General features: G+C 38.1%; 1 non-coding gene across 1 annotated transcript; it reads right to left on the bottom strand.

Moving 5' to 3' along the window:
• Positions 1-3,083: 3,083 nt before the first annotated feature.
• LOC116585391 lies at positions 3,084-3,187 on the bottom strand. Its single transcript, XR_004283591.1, has one exon. It is a non-coding gene; the product is annotated as a U6 spliceosomal RNA (small nuclear RNA).
• Between the last annotated feature and the right edge of the window lie 4,880 nt (positions 3,188-8,067).

Genomic DNA, 8,067 nt, shown 5'->3' with positions numbered 1-8,067 from the left:
GTTTATCATTTACTTTTTTCTTACATTTAGCATGATAGATAGATAGATATACAACCTTATTTTTCTTTAGAAAGATAACCCACCATTAGAACTACTTAATAATTTATCATTTTTTCCATTGTCTTGAAATACCACCTTTGTTATATTTTACATTTTTTTTTCTTTTTTTAATTTAAATTCAATTAACCAACATATAGTATATCATTAGTTTCAGATTTAGAGTTCAGTAATTCATCATTTGCACATAACACCCAGTGCTCATCACATCACGTGCCCTCCTCAACCCATCACCCAATTACCCTGTCCCCTTACCCACCTCCCCTCCAGTGACCCTCGATTTGTTTCCTAGAGTTAAGAGTCTCTCATGATTTGTCTCCTTTTCTGATTTCTTCTCATTTGGTTTTCCCTCCTTTTCCCTATGATCCTCTGTATGGTTTCTTATATTCCACATATGATGAAACTATATGATAATTATCTCTCTCTGATTGGCTTATTTTGCTCAGCATAATACCCTACAGATCTATATACATTGATGTAAATGGTAAGATTACATCCTTTCTGACTGCTGAGTAATATTCCATTACATACACACACACACACACACACACACACACATCTTCTTTATCCATTCTCTGTCAATGGACATCTGGGCTCTTTCTATAGTTTGGCTATTGTGGACATTGTTGCTATAAACATTGGGGTGCAGGTGCCCCTTCAATTCCTCAAGAAATTAAAAAATAGAGCTACCCTATGACTCAGCATATATTACATGTTTTATATATACTGAGATTGCTCTCTAAAATATTTTTGTAGTTTCTTATTTGTTTATTACTGTTCAATACTATATTAGTATGTACAGAGAACATTAGAGAACATTACAGAGAACATTAGAGAACATGTACAGAGAACATTATATTAGAGTACAGAGAAGTTGACATTCAGGTCACATTCCATACTAGTTAACTAGTTAGCTACTATTGCTTAGTGGCTTATAGCAATAGACTTTATTTTTATTATTATTTTTTAAATCACTCACATATCTTGTTAGTTGCTTGGGTGGCTTTTCTGATCTGAGTCACTTCTGGTCTCTTCTGGGCTTGCCCATGGACCTGTGGTCAGCTAGTGCATTGGCCAGTAGCTGGATGATCTAGCATGCTCACACTCACAATGTCTGACTGTTGTAGGATATTCACACCATGCCTCAGTCTCCTCCACTTGATCTTTCCTACTTCAGCAGACTAGTTTGAGCTCATGTCCCTGGTAGTTCAGAGAGAGAAAACCCTAATGTGTAAGCACTTTCAACCCTATTTATATCATGCTTACCAATGTGCTGGTGGTCAAAGCAAGCCAAAGGCCAAATTCAGAGTGAAGGCAGGTAGGGGAGGAAATATATCCTGCCACTTGATGAAAGAGGTATGCATGAAAGAACTGGAGGAGTTTGCAGCCATTTTCAGAATCTTCCACACTTCAGGAATCTGAATGAGAATTTGCTTTCCAGTGTCAAATAGGATCCTTCCACTCTCTAGATTATAAATTGCCCTTGGCATCTTTGATTTTCGGAATAAACTCTAGAACTCTCATTATGACATAGTCTGGCCTCTGCCTACCTCTCATCAGCAGTGCCCATTCATAATACCTGGGCTCCACCATGCAGAAATATTCTATCTTCATCACTCGTGTACCTTTGCCCTGCTTAAGACAATGGTAAGAGGTCTTTATCCTCCTCCCTCCGTGTTTTTGGTTTGATTAGTATTGGAACCTGATTCACTATGTCCTTGCTTGTTCCTACCCAAAAAATCAGTGGCTCTTTTTTCTTGGAAACATGCTAGCAGCCACTGGGCTTCACATTTGTGTGGTAATCCTTAAGCGAAAGGTCACTGTTCTCTTGTAACTGCAACTCTTGGGAGGAGAAGCCCCTCCCTTTTTCCCTTATCTCTTGTGGTCTATCCACCAAGAGGATTCCTTTCCCTGAGGAGGAAACCAACCTGTGATTGGGCAGTAAGTCACAGGTGAGATGGGAGGTAAAAGACTCTATCATGTCCTCCAATTAGCAGTTTCACCTTTGCAAAGGTTTGGGCCCATGCAGGCGATAGAGGAGCAAATAACCCTACTCTCTCTTAGGTAATTGATTCTCATTTCTATTATGTAGACTCTGGACAGACTGAGAGTGATGTCCTACATCCTGTGTACCTGTGTCTGGAATGTTTTTCTTCTCCTTTTCATTGATCTGTCCTTTCAAATGATATTCACTGAATGCCTGCTGAATGCCATTGTGCTAGATATTGAAGATATAATGATATATTAGGTCAACCCAGTCCCTGTTCTGATGGTGTTTGTAAGTCGAAGTGATTCTCTTGGAAAGTCTTTCTCCATTTCATTCCAATCCCATCCCTATTTCTTATAGCCAAGTATATATTTTAACCTTTGATGTTACTACAATTTTAGCCCATTTGTCATTTCCCAGGGGAAGTATACACACACACACACACACACACACACACACACAGGTTTACTTCCCTAAGCCACACCTATCAGGAGAAGGATGATAATGATAAAGAAAAGGCACTTCTGAATCAGGGTTTATGCATAGAAGAATTATTATGAATCCAATCCCTTAACTTTCTTTCACCCCCCCTCAGGATCCCTGACAGTTTACATATTCTTTTGGGTGAATAGTAAAGGGCTTTCCTGGTAGTTTATGAACTGATTTCTATTGTCCTTTTTGTGGCTTTAACCAGAGCTACTGACTGTCTTGGATTTAGCTTTCTGAGACCACAGAACCTGGATTCTAACACTCACTGCAACTCTGTAACTCTGGTTGGTGTGGGAAGCAGACACTTCTCTGGGGTTAAAGCTGTCTATTTAGCTATCCAGTGTAGCTGTGCTACACATTCAGTTTCCTTATGGAATATTTTTTAAGAGTTTTGGAAAAAGTTAACTTAGATCTAATTCAGAGAACATTTTAATGGATCCATCTTTGTTTTTCACTTTAAATTTATTATTATTATTATTATTTAGTCCATGCTTGCTACATGCCAAACATATTTCCTCTTTTTATTCTGTATGAATTTTATTTTTCGATTGAAAATATAGAATGCTTATCAAATTTGTGTGTGATCCTTGCACAGGGACCATGCTAATCTTCTCTGTATTGTTCCAATTTTGGTACAGGTACAGCTGAGTGAGCAATAAACATATTTCCTCTTTTTTTTTTTTTAAAGATTTTATTTATTTATTTGACAGAGAGAGAGAGGCAGGCAGAGAGAGAGAGAGAGGGAAGCAGGCTCCCCGCCGAGCAGAGAGCCCGATATGGGACTCGATCCCAGGACCCTGAGATCATGACCTGAGCCGAAGGCAGCGGCTTAACCCGCTGAGCCACCCTGGCGCCCCACATATTTCCTCTTTAATACTTAGTGGTCCTAACAAATCTACCCATTTTATGGATGAGGGATCAATGGTCCAGAAAAGAGATTTGCTCAAAGACAAATAATCATCTTCCTGTCCTTCAGTCTTATTTCCAGGATCTCAGGCTGGATTTTCAGCTTGAGCATTCGTCAAGTTCTAGAGCAACTTGCTAGTGACCTTCGGGGCTGTCTGACGAGCCTTGCTGGCAATTAGAATCGGTACCTCTTCCTCAACATAGTTCAACATTCCACTGTACTGTCTTCATTTGTTGAGGGGCCTTCGATTGGCTGAACTGTGAGGAAGCAGTCTATTCTTTCCGTGTCTGGAGTCTTGGAGCCCAGCTCAGGGTCTGGTAGATTATAATGAATTAACCTGTTGGAAAATTTTGAGGGTGAGGCATACTCTGGCTCTTTGCTCTCATCTATGAAAGCAACCTGATCAAAGTCCCTAAGGAAGTGTGCCTGAGTACACTTGTGAGTATCATGGGAGTAATAATCTGTGAGACCTGTGAGTATCATGGGAGTAATAATCATCCTCTTAGCTCCCAAGCCTCTAACTTTATAGTGGAACCACCTTGCCTGCTAATGCATCAGAAATATAAGATAAATAATAATAGTTGCTATTTATGATATGGTGATTGTGTGTCCAAGGCAACTGCAAACTAATTACATGTATTATCTCATTTAGTCTTAACACCTCTTAAGAAGGCATTGCTTTTTTCTCATTTTATAAATGAGGACCCTAAAGCACAGGAAAACTAAGTAACCTGCTAATGTTACACTTCAAATGATAGCGCTAGGCTTCAAATCAAGGCACTATGACTCCAGTATTTGAGTCTGAAAAGAGAGATAACAAAACAATCTCTTCATGACATTTCAGAAAATATCTTGAAAACCACATGAGGCTTTGCTTTGTTTTAGCCTTAACAAGACAGGGCAGTAGGACAGGGGCCGACCAAGTAGTAAGTCAGGAGTTCCAGATTCTCATCCTGACGCTGACAACTTGTAGAGGCTTTTTGCCCTGTAATGTCTTCATTTGTAGAATGATAGATGGAGCCAGCTGGTTATGGCAAAGATGTCATGGACTTTGCAGTCAAAGTCTAAAGTTGATTTCACCACATAATAACTGTGCATGCTAGGGCAGGTGTCTTAATCATTCTAAATGTTATTATTATTTTTTTCATATGTGGATTGGAATTAAAACCTTAAAATAAAAGCTGTTGGAGCAGATAAATGTGTTATATAAAGAGAGAAGCTCAGGTCAGGCTTGTGGCAGATGCCCAGATTAATGCTCCATGACATGGTCAGGTTCTTCAGTAGGTGAGTCTGGAAATAAGATGTGGTTCCTAGAGCTCCTGTCTCTTTTGCACCTTTCTTTTTTACTTTTTTAAAAAATATTTTATTTATTTATTTGACAGACAGAGATCACATGTAGGCAGAGAGGCAGGCGAGGGTGGGGAAGCAGACCCCCCACTGAACACAGAGCCAGATGTGGGGCTTGATCCCAGGACCCTGGGATCATGACCTGAGCCAAAGGCAGAGGCTTAACCACTGAGCCACCCAGGTGCCCCTAGCATCTTTATTTTCACTGGCATTCAAGGCCAAGCAACCCTCCTGATCTGTGGCTGTGGGATGTGTGGCTTGAATGTTTATGAAGCTTGTCTCTCTGGCAGCCATAATATTCCAGGATTCTCCTCATGGTTCCTTGTTTTAACAACTCGCTTTTCTTGGCACATGACCTTTGACTGCTCTAGTTATAAGATTTCTGTGATCTCTCAATATCCTGTTTCTGAAGTCCTTGAGGGAGTCCAAGCAGCCCTATACCCTTTCACCATTTTCCTGCTGGGGTTCTTTACTAAAAGAATGTTATACATAAGGCAAAAAAAAAAAAAAATCAGAAGGAAAATGTTTTGTTAATAACCAAGAATTTAGCACACACTAATACATGGATATCTGATAATCTTGAATTAGAGTTGATAAATAAAAGAGGAAGTGAGGTGTCTTATCTCTCCCAAATTTAAGTATTGGGACTCATGGGTGAAAGCATACCTGTAGGGGAAGGAGCATGTAAATGGACAGCAAGTTTTCTGAATGTATTCACCCAAACAAGGACATGGGGTGGGGAAAAGGAGACTAAAAAGGAAGACAGTCTGCCCTGGAGCTGAGGCTCTGCCTCAGAGATTTTTGCCACAGAAGACAAAATGAAAAGAAGATGGGCAATGTGGGTTCCTGCCTTATAAGTTACAGTGGCCTTGTTCTCCAGTAACTGTGGCCCAATGAATACCATGGGCTCTGATCAGTCAGCTCCACAAAATAGGCCTGGCATGAGAAACAATTTCAACATTTGAAAGAAAAGTTCTAAAAGTATTCTCCCTCACAATTTATTAATCAGAAAGGACTCTAATGTATTTCCTTTTCAAACAGCCAGATGATTCAGTTAAAAAAATTCATGTTAAATTCCTAGATTAACAAGGTGGATAGAATCATTGAGGACATCTAGTCTACCAACCAATCTTTTTGAAAGCTCCAGAAAGAAGTGACGTTCTAAAGAAGATTTCTAGGGTTCTATATTCCTTAACCAGTATTCTCCCCCTATACTATAGTATACACTTAATCTTGAAATGTTGTTATATTGTTTCTTTACTCTCTTTTCTTCTCATGGTTCCTCATTCTTGTTCTTTGAAAAATTTATTTCCAGTACTAATGTATATCTTCCCTATGTCCAGAAAGGATTTACTCGTGTACATAGACTAGTAAGAGTGCAATTCCAGCTATACACCCATTAGAACTAAGTCAATCAGAGAAAGATAATTATCATATGATCTCTCTGAAATGAAGAATTTGAAAGGCAGGGTTGGGGTTTGGGGGTAGGGAAGGAAAAAATGAAACAAGATGGGATCAGGAGGGAGACAAACCATAAGAGACTCTCAATCTCACAAAACAAACTGAGGGTTGCTAGGAAGTGTGGGGGTAGGGATAGGGTGGCTGCATTATGGAAAGTGGGGAGGGTATGTGCTATGGTGAGTGCTGTGAAATGTGTAAGCCTAATGATTCACAGACCTGTACTCCCAGCTGGGGCAAATAATACATTATATGTTAATAAAAATAATTTAAAAAAAGAAATAAGTACACATGTCCATCAATATAATTATATGTAAATATTCACATTACCTTTATTCATAATACTCTCAAGCTAGAAACTCTCAAGCTAGAAACAGGTCATAAACCCATCAACAGAAACATAGAAGAACCAAAAATTGTGATATATTTATACAATGGAATACTACACAGCAGCATAAAGGAAAAACTACTGATAAACACAATAACAAGATGGATTTCAAAGACATTATCTTAAATAAGAGAAACCAGACACAAAAAATTGTGTAGTCTATCTTATTTATATGAAGTTCAAGGATGGCTAAAATGAATCAATGCCACAGAAGTCAGATGATGGAGTTGGGTTAGGGATCTATTGATTGGGAAGGGACATAAGCATATGGGAGTGTGAAAATACTCAATATTTTGTTCTGGGTGGTGGTTATAAGTGTGTAAAAATGCAAACAAGCATAAGCCTGTGTACTTTTTAAGTACATAAATTATGCATATGTTTAAAATAAATATTTAAAAGATCAGTAGACTGGGTGTTAAACACGAACAATGAATCTTGGAACACTACATCAAAAACTGAAAAACAATCTGAGGGTTTTGAAGGGGTGGAGGGTGGGAGGTTGGGGTACCAGATGGTGGGTATTATAGAGGGCAAGGATTGCATGGAGCATGGGGTGTGGTGCAAAAATAATGAATGCTGTTATGCTTAAAATAAATAAATAAATTAAAAAAAACACTAATGACATATTGTATGGTGGGTAACCTAATATAAAACAAAAAAAACCACAAATAAATAAATAAATAAATCTTAAAAGAAAAAAAATAAAAGAGCGGTAGAAAAGCTGGAGCTATGCCAATGGAAAGAACAATTAACATACTCCAAACCTAGGCTAATAGAGTTATGATCATTGAATATCAAATTTAATTTTGAGATAGCAGCCAATGAGGAAAAAAAATCTTAGTCATTTGTCCCTCCCATTTTTTAAAATAAAAAGAAAATCATCATAGAGAGAGATTTTAAAAGTGGCATTTTCCCTGTAAAATTAACTTATGTAGACTTTTAAATGAAAGACATAAGCTTCAGCCCCAAAATTGATAGCAATTGTTCTAAAACTATAAAATTAATGAGTGTATAAGGATGACAATAAGCAGATGTCTCTGATTAATAAAGTGGAAACCCACAAAAAAAAAAGACATTGGACAATATAATGGACAAAATCTCTGATAGTAATTCAGCAGAAATGTTGAAATATCTCAATAAGCCCATTTTTTCTGCCAATCTCTCATAAAGATGATATTTATGATGAAATTTAATGAAAAGATTTTCTTAGAGGAGAGGCCAATGAGATCCAGGTGATCATGACTTGCCTAACCGCCCAGAAAAAGGGTTTTGACCAACACGACTCACTGTGATATGTACAGGAAATACCTCGGGTTCTTGTTAAAATTGGATGAAGATTCAGTAATTTAGGTATAAGGCTGAGATTCTGTATTTTTAGCAAATCCCTGGGTGATGCTGTTGTTGGAACAAGGACCACATTTTGAGTAACAAGGG

Source organism: Mustela erminea, chromosome 2 (genome assembly GCF_009829155.1).
Source record: "Mustela erminea isolate mMusErm1 chromosome 2, mMusErm1.Pri, whole genome shotgun sequence".
Classification (NCBI taxonomy): domain Eukaryota; kingdom Metazoa; phylum Chordata; class Mammalia; order Carnivora; family Mustelidae; genus Mustela; species Mustela erminea.
The sequence above is the reverse complement of the archived record's forward strand: the minus strand, read 5'-3'. Positions and strand labels throughout refer to the sequence as shown.